The sequence below is a fragment of the Carya illinoinensis genome, chromosome 15 (genome assembly GCF_018687715.1).
Source record: "Carya illinoinensis cultivar Pawnee chromosome 15, C.illinoinensisPawnee_v1, whole genome shotgun sequence".
Taxonomy (NCBI): domain Eukaryota; kingdom Viridiplantae; phylum Streptophyta; class Magnoliopsida; order Fagales; family Juglandaceae; genus Carya; species Carya illinoinensis.
Genome location: NC_056766.1, coordinates 8,933,059 through 8,949,593, shown reverse-complemented (window position 1 = coordinate 8,949,593; position 16,535 = coordinate 8,933,059). Strand labels below are relative to the sequence as shown.

The 16,535-nt window shown below is 38.5% G+C and overlaps 1 pseudogene; it reads right to left on the bottom strand.

The window, feature by feature from the left end:
- Window positions 1-352: 352 nt before the first annotated feature.
- LOC122296633 lies at window positions 353-7,273 on the bottom strand (annotated as a pseudogene).
- Between the last annotated feature and the right edge of the window lie 9,262 nt (window positions 7,274-16,535).

The following is a 16,535-nucleotide window of genomic DNA, read 5'->3' as shown; positions in this document are numbered from 1 at the left end:
CCAAATCAATTAACAGTATGGAAAGACATAAAAAATGAAAAGAAAGATACAAAACCATAATTCACTTCATAATGCAAAGTTAGACACTAGCAAAAGACATAAGAATTTCACATAACATACAAATCATTCAACACGAAAACAAGGAGAGAATAAAAGAAATTAACACACATCATGCACAACCATTAGGATCAATAGACTCCAGTTTCACCCTTCATTGGATGATATACACACAATCACGCTTACAAGTACACAACTTCATTACTACAAGTAAAACGCTTATTCATGATCATCAATTATTTACAATGAAAATTAACAACCATTTGTTACGGTTGAGAATGGGTACCATTCCCAATTAGAGATTAACATCATGATCATCACTATGACTATCATTTTCTTGGCGTAAAAGCATCTCAGCTATGTGGCTCATGTTGGGTCTTGCGTCCTTCTCTTCTTCTACACATTGCAAAGCAACTGTTACCAAAATTTCCATCTTATCCTTTTCGTAACTGCCTTCCAGTAATGGGTCAACAATCTTCTCAAGCCAAGAAGTCATTGCAACTGCTTCATTCTTGTTTTCCCTCACCCAAGCAACCAACCTTTTGGGTTCTGTCTCCCCTCCTCTATCTATAGCATGGACACCTTTAGTTGGTCCCTTTCCTGTCACCATCTCCAATACAACAATTCCGTAGCTATAAACATCCACTTTGGAGGTGATAGGAAGATTGAAAATCCACTCTGGAGCCATGTACCCTCTGGTTCTTCTTATTCTTGAGAAGCTTGCATTCTCAAAGTTTCTATTTTGTAGTTTAGACAACCCAAAAACTGCCACCTTAGGTTGATAGTTAGAGTCTAGGAGTATGTTCTGTGGCTTTACATCACAGTGTAAAACCCACTCCAAGCACTCTTCATGCAGATAAGCCAGGCCGTTTGCTGTGCCTGTGGCAATGTCAAACCTTTTCTTCCAATCAAGTGCATGTGAGAGGTTTTGGGCTAATGAACCATGTTCCATGTACTCATACACCAAAAGCCTGCACTTTCCCTCTGTGCAGTACCCCCACATCTGAATTAAGTTCATGTGGATAATCCTCCTGATGATGCTTACTTCAACTAGAAATTCACCTTCTCCTTGGTTAGGTTCATTGAGACGTTTGATTGCTACAGCTCGATTGTCAAGCAATACCCCTTTGTACACTATTCCTCCTGCACCTCTTCTAATCTCCTCATTAAAATCTTTTGTTGCCTTCTTGAGCTCAGCATAGGTAAATCTTTTCTGTTTTATCTAGTTGCACTGTACCCTTACTTGAGCAAACTAGTGTGAAATCTTGTACATAATTTGCATCAGAGGAGAGATTGCATTTAGGCAGTCTCAAATAGATGTGACTTGGGAAATCTGGGGAACGAAATCCATTAAGCAACAACGTCTTGGGTTAGCAATTTGAATAGCCATCATCCTAGGAGAACGTGCATTGGAACCCTTTGCAATGGCACAGTTGCAAACATAAATTCTTTCATTGATCAATTGTGTAGTTGGAGAAGAACCCATAATCTGTTATGAGTGGAGACAAAACTGTGAACGGTAAGTCATGCACCGTTTTTTCCTTTGGCATATTAGGCACCGAATGCACCGAATTCAAAAGGTGCGGCTGCACCTTCTCTCAACTGCACCTTCTCATCGACGACTCCCAATAAGTATTATAAATAGAAGTGATGTGATGAGGTGAGTGTGTGTGTGCAGGCAGAGTGTGGGCGAGAAAGAAGAGAGAAAGGGAGTGGGTGAGCAGAGAGAGTTTACAAGAGAGTTTTTGTAAAAATTATTTCATAGTGAAATTACAGCAGCTGTGGACGTAGGCAATTGCCGAACCATGTTAAATTTCGTCTCTCCTTTATTTAGAATCATCTCTGTGTCCGAACAGCTCCCAACAACTGGTATCAGAGCTCTGGTTTGAGCCGTCCAAAAATTTAAGCTTGTCAAAATCAATTTTTGACAACTCCAATTATTTTATTTAAGTAACCGGAGTCATGAGACATCAATTTAAGTAACCGGAGTCATGCACCGTTTGTTCCTTTGGCATATTAGGCACCGAATGTACCGAATTCAAAAGGTGCGGCTGCACCTTCTCTCAACTGCACCTTCTCATCGACGACTCCCAATCAGTATTATAAATAGAAGTGTTGTGATGAGGTGAGTGGGTGTGTGCAGACAGAGTGTGCGGAAGAAAGAAGAGAGAAAGAAAGTGGGTGAGTAGAGAGAGTTTACAAGAGAGATTTTTGTAAAAATTATTTTATAGTGAAATTATAGCAGCTGTGGACGTAGGCAATTGCCGAACCACGTTAAATTTTCATCCCTCCTTTACTTAGAATTATCTCTGTGTCAGAACAGCTCCCAATAACTGGTATCAGAGCTCTGGTTCGAGCTGTCTGAAAATTCAAGTTTGTCAAAATCAATTTTTTGACAACTCCAAGGTGTTCCTCGCGTCGAGACGAATCCGTTGCCGCCAAACGGAATCGAAAACGGAGGTCGGACGAGCCCACACGCGCCCCTAGAAGATCGGCGCGTGCATCTGCTGTAACCCACGCGCCCCACGCGCTCCAGAGGTTGAAGACGAATGAAGAGCACGCTCCCACGTGCTCTAGAGGTTGAAGACGCGTGAAGAACATGCACCCACGCGCGCCCAAACGCCCTACAGAGGTTCAGCGCGTGTAATACACGCGCCTCACTCTCCCCCACGCGCACGCAGTACTCTAGCGCGTGTAATACACGCGCCAACTCACCGCCACTCGCACTGTACAACGCGTGTACCCCACGCGCCAGACAGATTAGAACCATCCATTTTTTCAGATCTTTTTTGGGCTAGATCTAAGCCATTCGGAGTCCGATTTCAACGATCAAATAGTGCTTTCCAACTATTTGGATCATTCCGGACTCATCCGTATGGTTGAAATTTTGAGATTCGCCATCAGTACATTCGATCTGAAACATTCACGTGTTGCAGATCATTTTGGGCTAGATCACGCCTGTTGGAGTTCCATCGCAATGATCAAATAGTGCTGACAAACTATTTGGATCATTCCGGACTCGTTTCCAGCTAATTCGAGTGTTTCGGACGCAACGGTGATCTTTGTTTGTTTAAATTTGAACTCATTTATAAAATTATGGCTGGAGAAGAAGCTAAAGGTGTTGGTATCGAGAAATTTGACGGTACAGACTTTGCCTACTGGAGAATGCAGATAGAGGATTATCTCTATGGGAAGAAACTACATCTTCCACTCCTAGGAAGAAAGCCAGATGACATGAGCAATGAAGATTGGAGTTTCCTTGATAGACAAGTGTTGGGAGTCATTTGACTAACACTGTCAAGATCAGTTACACACAATGTGGAAAAGGAAAAGACCACAGCGGATTTGATGAAAGCTCTATCAGACATGTACGAGCAGCCATCAGCCAATAACAAAGTGCATTTGATGTACAAGCTATTCTACTTGAGAATGGCAGAAGGAACTCCAGTTATTCAACATCTGAATGAGTTCAACACCATCATCAATCAATTAGCTTCAGTAGGGATTGAATTTGATGATGAAGTACGTGCACTGATTGCTCTAGCTCAAGCAGGAAAGTATGGGTTTATTGATGAAGTACGTGCACTGATTGCTTTAGCTCAACTATGTTTCCTTTATTGATGACTCAAGCAGGAAAGTATGGGTTTATTTTTTGAAAAATAAATCTGACACATTTGATACTTTCAAGAAGTGGAGAGCCATGGTTGAAAATGGAACAGGCTTGAAGTTAAAATGTCTGAGGTTAGACAATGGCGGAGAGTACATCGACGGAGGGTTCAAAGAATTCTATGTTGCAAATGGGATTAGATTTCAGAAGACTATTCCCGGGACACTGCAGCAGAATGGTGTAGTTGAACGTATGAACAGAACTCTCCATGAACGTGCTAGAAGCATGAGGCTGAATTCAGGATTGCCTGAATGTTTTTGGGCTGATGCAGTTAACACTGCAGCCTATTTGATTAACTGGGGACCTTCAGTTCCCTTAAAGTTCGATTTACCAGAGGAAGTCTGGAGCGGAAAGAAGGTAAATCTTTCCCATTTGAAAATTTTTGGCTGTTTATCATATGTTCACATAGATTCTATTGATCGTAACAAGTTAGAAGCCAAGTCTAGAAAATGTTTTTTCATCGGTTATGGTGATGAAGAATTTGGCTATCGATTTTGGGATGATAAAAATCGCAAAATCATCAGAAGTAGAAATGTGATATTTAATGAGCAGATTCTGTACAAAACTAAGTCACAAGCTGAATCTGAAGAGCAGTCAAAGAAACCTGAGGTCGTTGACTTTGATGTTACTCAAGTCAACACTGATCAGAACGAGGATCAAAAGAATGATGATACACAGATCGAACAACGTACACCACTCACTGTTATTCGAAGATCTTCAAGGACAATCAGGCCACCACAGCGGTTCTCACCATCTCTACACTACATCTTGCTAACAGATAATGGTGAACTGGAAAGTTATGATGAAGCTCTAAGAATTGAAGATTCGATCAAGTGGGTGAAAGCCATGCAAGATGAGATGGAGTCACTAATGTCAAATCAGACATGGGAGCTAACTAAGTTTCCAAAAGGCAAGAAGGCTTTGCACAATAAATGGGTGTACAAAATTAAGGAAGAACACAATGGTAGCAAGCGCTACAAAGCTAGAATGTTCGTGAAGGGGTTTCAACAAAAAGAAGGTGTCGACTACACAGACATTTTCTCCTCAGTTGTAAAATTGACTACGATCAGGTTAGTGTTGGCAATTGTGGCTGTAGAGAATCTACATCTTGAGCAGTTAGATGTGAAGACTGCATTCCTTCATGGTGATTTAGAAGAAGACATCTATATGCACCAGCCACAAGGATTCTCAGTGAAGGGAAAAGAGAATCTAGTTTGCAAACTGAAGAAGAGCTTGTATGGCCTAAAACAAGCTCCATGACAATGGTACCGGAAGTTTGACAACTTCATGTGTAGTAATGGATTTACAAGACTGCAGGCTGACCATTGTTGCTATATGAAGAACTTTGACAACTCTTATATTATCCTACTGTTGTATGTGGATGATATGCTCGTTGCAGGGTCAAGCATCGAGGAGATCAATAAACTGAAGAAGCAGTTGTCAAAGCAGTTTGAGATGAAGGATTTGGGTGCTGCAAAACAAATCCTTGGTATGAGAATTATTAGAGACAGGTCTAATGATACTCTCAAGCTCTCGCAGGAGGAGTATGTAAAGAAGGTGCTCAGAAGGTTTAACATGGACAAGACGAAACCAGTGAGCACACCCTTAGCTAGTCACTTTCGACTAACTAAGGATCAGTTGCCAAAGACGGAGGAAGAGCAAGAATGCATGAATAGAATATCCTATGCATCTGCTATTGGTAGTCTTATGTACGCCATGGTCTGTACAAGGCCAGATATTGCACAAGCAGTGAGAGCTGTGAGTAGGTACATGAGTAATCCAGGAAAGCAGCATTGGGAAGCAGTCAAGTGGATTTTAAGATATCTACAAGGCTCTTCAGATACATCACTATGCTTTACAAAAGCAGGTTTAAAACTACAGGGATATGTAGATGCTGATTTAGCAGGTGACGTTGACAGCAGAAAAAGTACTACTGGATTTGTGTATACGCTGGGTGGTACAGCTGTATCGTGGGCTTCTAAGTTACAGAAGATTGTTGCTCTCTCAACTACAGAAGCGGAATACGTTGCTATAACTGAAGCAGGGAAGGAAATGGTTTGGTTGCAGTCATTCTTGGAAGAATTGGGAAAGAAGAATGAAAAAGGTATTCTGCACAGTGATAGTCAGAGTGCTATTTTTCTTGCAAAGAATCCAGCCTTTCATTCCAGAACAAAACACATACAGTTGCGATACCATTTTATCCGATCTCTTCTCGATAGTGGACAGCTGATACTTGAGAAGTTTCGAGGAGCAGAGAACCCAGCAGACATGTTCACAAAAGTAGTTACTGCTGATAAACTGAAGCTGTGTATAGCTTCAGTTGGCCTTCGTACTTAAAGGCATGACTTGAAGTTGCTGTAATGGTCGCTATGAAGATATGTAGACTCATTTGTCTCCAAGTGGGAGATTGTTATGAGTGGAGACAAAACTGTGAACAGTGAGTCATGCACCGTTTGTTCCTTTGGCATATTAGGCACCGAATTCAAAAGGTGCAGCTGCACCTTCTCTCAACTGCACCTTCTTATCGACGACTCCCAATCAGTATTATAAATAGAAGTGCTATGATGAGGTGAGTGTGTGTATGCAGACAGAGTGTGGGTGAGAAAGAAGAGAGAAAGAGAGTGAAATTACAGCAGCTGTGGACGTAGGCAATTGCCGAACCACGTTAAATTTCGTCTCTCCTTTATTTAGAATTATCTCTGTGTCCGAACAGCTCCCAACATAATCATAACCAAAGAATTCAACTTGGGGTAACGACAAGAAGCCAAACTCATTTCTATTGCAAGAAAGATCAAACTCGAGTTCGCATCTGTCAGACCAGTCGGTTAGATTTTTCATCTTATATCCCGGGAGGCATGGACATTTCCTACCAGAACCAACAGTATAGCTACAAAGGCTGTTTGCCCCACAAATACCATAAATCTTGCAAGTCTTCTGAATGGCTTGCCAGGACACAAACCACATTTCCCCCTCTGTGTCACAACTGTACAATCGAACATCACCATCATAATCAATTTTCAGTCTTCTATGAAGCTTTGCCCCATAGTTGGCTGCCAAGAAAGTAAAATTGTCAGAGGAACTGAAGTTTCCGAATGTATCAAGCACTGCGATCCAACTGTTGTTGTATGTGGACCTTCCAGCTTTCCAGCTCAGAAGGAACACGTCTGGCCAATATATGCTGGAAACTTCAAGACCATCATAGAGAAGGTGGAGGAGGTTGTCGTTATCGAAAAAGAGCTTATAAAAACCAGAGGAATAGTTGGTCTGGCTTCTGGAGGAGACAAGCCTTGTGCTTCTAGTGAGTAGTTGTTGGGGAAGAAGGGTGTTTGTTGGGAAATCAAAGCTTTCCGATAAAGTAATACCTTTCATGTTCTGTAGAACAAGATTATCATTGTTGTAGAGAGATTAGTGTACTGAGGAGAGTGATTGAGTGTTTGTTGCCCAAACTGTGAATTTTCCCGAATCGGTTAAGATAAGATTACCAGCTTTGAGGAGAAAGAGCTTGGAGGGCCTTCCATTAACGGGCTGATCACGATTTGCCATCCTGATTACAGTCTGGTTCTTGCCGCAGGATTTTCTCCATCTGGTGATATCAGAATGTCTTTCGGTTTCTCAATTGAGACTGATGTGCCTTCATGAGTGTATATAGTTTTAATATATACTAATAAAAATATTTTAAGTATTATATACACTTATATAATGCTATAATTTCTCTATTTGAACTAATTTCAAATCCGTTCAAACAGAGATAAAGTCTGTTCGAACTGATTTTTTTTTTTGTTTGGAGGGAAACTTTGTGCCAAATAATTAGAATATGCTTGGGAATATTCCATTTTTTTTCGAATGCGAAATAATGTCTATTCGAATAAAACATATTTTGTGGGAAAATTTTGCGGCTTTTTGATTTTCGCATTAGAACTGCTATAAATATCCATTCGAACGGAACTTTACATATTATTAAGCCGGTCCCTTCATTTCATTTTCACTTGGATTGAAGTTTGACAAAGAGAGTGTTCCAGACGACTTTGAGATAGTGTTGTGGAGAGAGAGAACAACATGGCAAGTGAGAGAGAAGAGATTCTTGAGAGAGAAGAGAGGTGCATCAAGATGTAATGTGTTTTTGTTTGTTATTTTCCATTCCGATTTTCAAGTAGACATTTATTGATGTTTATTGCATTTATTCTTGAGAGAGAAGAGAGGTTTAATGTGTTTTATGCATATATAGGTATTGTGCTTTCATATTTTTATTGGATTGCAAAAATTTGAGGTAAGTTTTTATAGTTTTCTAAATTTTATTTAATAATCATATTTAGGTATAAGTGTATTTGTGTAATCTCATATGCAATGTATTGTATTGAAATAAGTCATTATGCATGTGAAAATTGCATTTTGTTGTTATGTTTTTTGCTCTGTTTCGTGACTGGTTTCTGGGTTGGTCTCATTCGAACACTATGAATTTAGTTCGAACTAAACCAACCTAGTTCGAACAAAATCTTACTCGAACAGAATTTTGTTCGAACATTTGACTAATTTGTTCGAATAGAATCAAACCCTTTGTGCACTCTAATTAAAATTATTAATACTTAATAATAATAAAAATAACAATTATTATTGCTTAAAATATACTTATAAAATATTTAATTAAAAAACTATAATGTATAATTAAAAATCTTTTTGCACTCTAATTAAAATTATTAATACTTAAAATATACTTATAAAATATTTAATTAAAAAACTATAATGTATAATTAAAACTCTTTGTGCACTCTAATTAAAGTTATTAATAATTAAATAATAATAAACATAAAAATTATTAATACTTAAAATACACTTATAAAATATTTTATTAAAAAACTATAATGTATAATTAAAACTCTTTGTGCACTCTAATTAAAGTTATTAATACTTAAATAATAATAAACATAAAAAATATTAATACTTAAAATATACTAATAAAATATTTAATTAAAAAACTATAATGTATAATTAAAAAATTTTGTGCACTCTAAGTAAAGTTATTAATACTTAAATAATAATAAACATAACAATTATTAATACTTAAAATATACTTATAACATATTTAATTAAAAAACTATAATGTATAATTAAAACTTTTTGTGCTCTAATTAAAGTTATTAATACTTTAAATATACTTATAAAATAATAATCTTATAAGTGATTTGTAATGTAATTTTACAATGTATTTGTGATTTGGAATGTGATTATAACAATTGTTATGTTTACTACTGAGCTGCTGGATTTTAAAGTTATTTTTACATATAGTTAAACCTTAGACCCGTTTGAGAGTTGTGGCCAAATATTCTCCTAAAGAATATTTGAGTACAACTCTTGAACTGTCCAAAGTGGACAGTTTGGAATTCTATCATTTATATGGCATATATATTCAGTAAGATTCTCATGTTAGTCAATTAAAATTTTGGTTTATCATTTTCTTACAATTTTCGGGTATGTGGTTCGTAAGTTTCTCGGCCCATGAATAGGGTCGATGACTTATCGTGACTAGCATACTTGGTGAATTGTAGGGAAATGTTGTCGAAATTTTTACTAACATTGGAGTTTTGGACTGAGCATATATGCGATATAAATAATAGTCTCTTGAATGGGATATGACCAACTATCTTAAAAATATATGGTAATTAAACACGTATATTGTGATAGTTTCTTGATAGCATTTATCCCATGAATTGAGTTTTTTTATAGATGGATAAGAGTTGGATGTTGTTGGGAGATAGACTTGATCGAAACTATAAGGAGTATGCAAAAGGGGATGTAAAGAGACTATACGGAGTATGCACAAGGGGAGGTAGACTTGGTTAGCTGGAGGAATGTAACGAGATCAACATGGACAACATAAATGTTGATGGTTCTGATGATAGTTATGATAATGGAGAGGATATGATTGAGATGTTAGGGGATCTTGGCGCAGACGTATTTGGAGCCAAGGATGGAGAAGGAACATCCACACAATCATTTGAGGGAAATGAAAACTTTGGAAGACTGTGGGAGGATGCACAACGAGAACTGTACGAAGGGTGCACCCGTCATAACAAGTTGTCATTAATTGTTAGGTTGCTCCATATTAAGTCTATTTGTCGTATTTCTGCAAAGGCTATCGATATTTGCTAGAATTATTTAAAGAGGCTCTCCCACAGGATAACGTAGTACCTAGTAATTTTTATGAAGCTAACAAATTGAAGGGTTAGGATTTGATTATAATATCATCCACGCATTTAAGAATGATTGTGTTCTCTTTTGGAAGCAATATAATTTGATTCATGTCCAGTGTGTCGTGAGTCAAGATGGACATGATAATCAAATTACCTGATAGTTATGCTTTGAACATGTCAAAATGTGTCTGAACTCATGATTGGTAGATAACTAGTCTCAAAAGTCACGACTGCCATATATCTCTGCAGCGATTGTTGACAGTTGGTGTGTGCGGAAAGCTTATTCAAGATGTTTGTATGAATTAGGGTGATTTTTCAGGAGTATTTATAGTAGAACGTCGAAAGTTTATGCCTTATTAAAAATGGAAGTTGACATTGCATTGATATTGTGCAAGTAGGAGAGTTTTTACCCGCGTTCATTCTTTGATGTAATGGTTCATTTGGTTGTGCACCTACCTCGTGAGGCTTTAGTTGTTGGCCCTGTTCAGTATATATGGATGTATCCTATTGAATAGTTTCTGGAAAATCCTAAGGAATCTATGGGGAATAAGGCTCGTCTGGAAGGATTGATCATAGAGTCATACATTGATAATGAGTGGCATACATTTTGTTCAATGTATTTCCGTGGGGTTGATACTAAATTTACGAGACCAGATCGAAATTATGATGGTGGACAAATTGGAGTTTCGTCAGTATTTACCATGTTTTCCCAGAAAGTACATCCCATAGACACACAAGGTGGCTATGACCTATGTGGGCGAGAGTTTGAAAGAGCTCTATGGTATGTCTTGAATAATTGCGAAGAGATAGACCACTATTTGAGGTTAGTGATGATCATCTAAATCAATTGTATTTTTAAGTGCATTTATAATAATATAGTATAACTTGATACAATTTAATAGTTCACATTAACATGTGTAGCGAACATATACAACTACTTTGCTCGAAAGGTGTAACTGACGTAGAAAAGACGCATGAAGAAGAATTTGCCTCATGGTTTGAACATACGGTATTACTAAAAAAAACATGTACAATTTCTTTGAGCTTCATACATTGGATGTCATCATATTTATATATGATATTTATATAACTAGAATAATATTTATTGATGTAGGTTGTATCGAAATATAGTGAAAATTCAGGTGAAATCTCACCAGAAGTGTATGCTTTGGCATGTGGTCCATCTAAGCGGGCCATCCAATATTCGGGATGTTTGGTGCCTGGATATAGATTTCACATAGTAGACAGAGAACGATATAGGAAAACTCAAAATTGTGGGGTCATAGACGAAGGAATCCATGGGGATGATAATATTGATTTTTATGAAATTCTGGAAGATATCATAGCATTAAAGTATGTGGGGGGATATATGATCTGGTTGTTTGAATGTAATTGGTGGGATGTCTCAAATCCTAGGTTGGGAGTGCGTAATGATAAATATTTATAAATGTCAATACATCTGGCAAATGATATGAGGACAATCCTTTCATTCTCGCTTGCCAAGCAAATCAAGTTTTTTATTTAGATGATCTGGAGTACGAAAATCTATGGCGGGTAGTCGAGAATTTTGTACCAAGAAATGTATATGATTACATTCCAGAGGTAGACGAACCACATGAAGAAGTTGATAGTCCAGACCTCGAAGAAGCATATCAAGAAAATGAATCATGCATCAATCTATTTTTTGATCTAAGCCAATATGACATGGTCCCATTGCGCAGAGAAGATGTTCAACCGAAGTAATTGAAGGTGAAGTGTCAGAAGAACATAAATCAACTGAAGTGTCTACTGAGGAATAGAGCAACTGGTCCATCAAAACTGATACTGAATTATTTTCAAATAGATATTTTTGTGGGTATAATTCTTATAAAAATCCATAATGTACCTTGTTCGAATAATAATTTATTATAATTTCAAGCAGATATGCCTCCTAAATGCAAAAGAACACGTGAGCCATCCCCACCCCTTACTAACTCCCCTTGTGATTCACCTGCCAACAATAGTGGGCCAGCATCACCAGAATCAGAACAAGGTACTTTATCATTGTATATCTATAAAATAAAATAGTTTAATTAAAATATATGCTTTAATTATTGTATATATAGTTGTTGTAAACCAGCATTGAGTTAGAGGCATTACGAGGGGCGTCTGCATAGAGAAAGTAAGGAAAGTGGGTAAAATTAAAGTTGATATACATGATGATCACACCAGTGACTCCAGGGATTCGGCAGCGTCGCTTGCTTCTTACGTTGGTACCCTTACTCGCACGTATGTACCGATTACTACATCTTCCTAGGCTAATATTTCCCAAGGTATGAAAGACCACATACAAAATCGTTGCTTGGTAATAAGCTATTTTGTATAACATATTAATTTAAATAACTTTTGTATTTATAGTAATTGTTTATAGTTTTTTGAAGGCCGAGTTTGAACTAAATTTTGGCTGGTTAGAAGATCGACTAACAGTTAAGGAACTGATGTCGAATGCATTCTGGAAGTACAAATGTCGATGCCATGCACACTCTCAGAAGTTCAGTACTATGACAAATGCGCGTCAAAGTCCTTTCCAAGCAATGCTACCAAATGAATGAGAGAAAGTTTGTGATATGTTTGAAGATCCTGCTTATCAGGTAATTTCACTACTATCTTTTTAGTAATCTATGATAGATGTATTTCTTTTTTTAGGGAAAACATCTAGTTTTCATTCATTCAATAAGTTTTGGATACAAAAAGGAATAGCATCAACCAGAGTAATGCTATCACTGATGCTTATTGCATCTTGACATAAGGCATGTGCTACGGAATTACAAGCCCTCTTTACATGTCTTGCTGTCCATACAGTGAAGGAGTCTAAGATTGCTTTTGTAGCTTTGATCAAAACGCCTGCATAAGAATTTGTTTCAGCTCGGGACTTTAGGCAGTTGACTACTTGTAGAGAATCACCCTCCATAACCACATCTTGCCATCCTAGTGTTTTAAGGAAAATAGATCCTTGGAGGGCAGCATAAGCTTTAGCTAGAAAAGGATCGGAGTCGAGAGTATGATTCATTCTCATGGTGGCTAGGACCTTCCCTTCCCAATCTCTTACCACCGCCCCAACTCCAATCTTGCAATTTGTTTTATCCAAGCCTGCATCCTAGTTAACTTTCAGTTTCCCTTGTGGGGGAGCTTCCCAAGGAAGATGGACATTTGAGAGAGAGGAGCTCTTCTGGACAGGTTGGTGGGTTTGGTTAAGGTCTACTATGAGTAGTTTGACATTTTGGATGATGGAGCTTGGGTGAGAGAAAGTGTTGCTGAAAATAACTTCATTCCTCCTCTTCCAAATCTTCCAAGCCATGAGAGCAAATTCTACCATCTCTTCTTCTTCAAAGGTATTTAGGCATCCTTCTAGTAGAGTCTTGAAAGAAAGGCAAGGAAAGCTAAACTTTTGGATCTTCTTACTGTATTGGCTCCACACATCTTGGGCAAAGGGGCACTCCCAAAGAGCATGTATTGCTGTCTCGGGATGGAGCTTGCAAATGGGGCAAGAGTCTTCATCAGCAGCTTTCCTTTGGTGAGGTTTGACTTTGGTGGGAATGGCTTCCAGGCAGGCCCTCCATAGGAAATTCTTGGTTGCCATTGGTACACTGAGTTGCCATATGGATGACCAAGGTAAGTCTTCTTTTATGGCTGTAGAGGGTTGGCCTTGCTTTTGGTTTTCCATCTCTGATTTCCAGTAGTATGCTGACTTAACAGTGAATATACCAGTAGATGTGCCTTTCCATAGCATTCTATCAGAGGTGGGATAGGGACTGAGAGGGATTCTCTTGACAAAATCAACTTCTGTATTGTCAAAAATAGCTTCAATCAGTGGGTAGTTCCATTGGTTAGTGGTCTTATCAATGAGCATGGCCACTTTTGAGTCTGAAAGTAAAAACCTGATTGAACTCTGAGGCTTAAAGGTTGACGGTTGAGGAAACCACTTGTCATTCCAGATTTCTATTGAATTTCCATCACCAACACGCCATACAAGTCCTTCCTTCAACAAAGAATTAGCAGAGACAAAACTCTACCATTGGAAAGAGGAATTATTACCTCTTTTTGCATTTAGGAAGGAGCTATGTTTGAAGTACTCTGTTTTAAGAACCCTGGCAGCAAGAGAATTAGGGGAGGAGATGATCCTCCATCCTTGTTTTGCAAGAAGAGCACTATTGAAAAGTTCAAAGTCCCTTATACCCAATCCTCTTGATTTTTTAGATTTAATGATCTGTTTCCATGAGACCCAGTGAATTTTATGTTCCTTTTCCTGTTGACCACACCAGAAACCTCTTACTTGTTTGTTAAGCTCGTTGAGAAGTTGCCTTGGGAGCTTGAAAATGCCCATGCTGTAGGTTGGAATGGCCTGAATGACTGCCTTGATTAAGGTTTCCTTGCCTGCTTGAGAAAGTAGCTTAGTTTTCCAGCTGTTCAGCTTTGCCTGAACTTTGTCTAGAATTCCTTTGAATGACTGGGATCTGGCCCTTCCTACAAGTGCTGGTAGTCCCAGATATTTCTCATAGAATTGGTTCCACGAATTCCAGCAATACTTGTGACAATGCCCCTAGTCTGTTCTCTGGTGTTTGAGCTAAAGAAGATGGAGGTCTTGTCTTTATTGAGTCTCTGGCCAGAAGCTGTCTCATAGGCTTCCAACAGGGAGTATAGTTGGCTCCATTCAATTGAATTAGCTTTGCAAAAAAGGAGAGAGTCATCTGCAAAGAATAAGTGGTTAATGTGCAAGTGATTTTTCTTGATTGGTAGGCCTGTGATCATGTGGTTCTTTTCAGCATGGTTTAATAGGCAGCTTAGAGCTTCTGTGCATAGGATGAAGAGGTAGGGTGAGAGGGGGTCACCCTGCCTTATACCTCTGGTAGGCCAGAAAGAGGGTTGAGGTTCCCCATTCACAATGAGTGAGTAAGAAACTGAGGAGACACACTTCATTATTAGCTCTATCCAGGTGACTGGAAAACCCATCTTCTTCATGACAAATTCCATAAAATCCCATTCAATTCTGTCATAGGCTTTGCTCATGTTGAGTTTTAAGGCCATATATCCCTCCTTTCCTTTCAATCTAGCCTTTATAGTGTGTAAGGACTCGAAAGCTGCAATGATATTATCTGTTATGAGCCTTCTAGGTACAAATGCTGTTTGAGTAAGGGATATGATGCTAGGGAGGATTTTTTAAGCCTGTTTGCCAAAGTTTTTGCAATGATCTTATAAAGAACATTGCATAAACTTATTGGTCTGAAATCTGTAACAAAGCATGGGTTATGTTTCTTTGGAATGAGAGCTATGAGGGTCTCATTTAAGGTGTTGTTCCATTTACCTCCATTTAGAACCTCAAGGGATGCCTTAGAAACACAGTTGCCCACTATGTGCTAGTATTTCTCAAAAACTAATGCAGGGAAGCCATCTGTCCCAGGAGATCCGAGAGGATTCATGCTAAAAATTGCTTCCTTGACTTCAATTTCAGTGAAAGTTGCAGAAAGGGTTGAGAGCATGTCTTCTGTAATGACTTTTTGCAGAGGTTTTAGACAATCATCAATACCTGTAGGTTGGGAGGATGTGAACAATTTTGTGAAGAAATCTAGCAGGGTTTGGCAAATAGTTTGAGGATCTTGAGTTGAGAGGCCTACTGGTGTTAGGATCCTGTTAATGGAATTAGTCTTTTTTCTTTGGCTCGAGCACTTGTGGAAGTACTTTGTGTTTCTATCACCATCTTTGAGCCATGCCTGCTTTGCTCTTTGTTGCCATTTTAGGTTCTCAGCATCCATTATGCAATTGATGTCTTGTTTAACCTCCTTGATTTCCTCAAATAAATCGCCCTGGTTTCTCTCCTGTAAATGCTTAAGTAATTCAGTTTTTTCTTTTAATGCTTTCCCTTGATCCCTTCTCTTATTGTTGCTCCACATCTTGAGTTTTCCTTGGCAGTGGTTGAGGCCTTGTAGAGTGTTGTGTAGTCTGCTTGAGCTGTTGGAGAGCTTCCAGGCATTTCTGATTATGTCCTCACATTCCACTTCCTTAGACCAGGCTGATTCAAACCTAAATATCCTTTTCTTCTTTCTTGTGTTACTTGTGTTTGTTGTCTGCACTAGGATTGCCTTATGATTCGATTGGGAGCAATCTAAGTGGGATACCTTATGGTTTGTAAAAAGGTTGATCCAGGAGTTGTTGCCACAGGCCCTGTCAAGCCTTTCCTTTGTAAATTGCCTCCCCTCTCTATTGTTAGACCATGTGAACTTGTCACCCAGGTCATATAAATTGCATAAGGATAGTGCATTTCTGAATTGGACCATTTGTCTGTATGGTCTGTTTGCAGCACCAGCTTTCTCACTCTGGTGAGTGATCTCGTTAAAGTCCCCTAAGCATAGCCAAGGCATGCTTCTAGTTGGTTTCTAGTTGGTTTTAGACCCATCAGGAGATGCCAACTCTCTGACTTTTTAGCTGAGTTTGGGTGGCCATAAAAGCCTGTGAGTTGCCACTTTGTGTTATCGATGGGAGAAGTTATAAGGGCTGAAATGTGCCAAGTGGTATAATTAATCACATCCACCTTGACTGAATCTTTCCATAGGAGTGCTAACCCTCCACTTTTCCCTCTACTATCAACT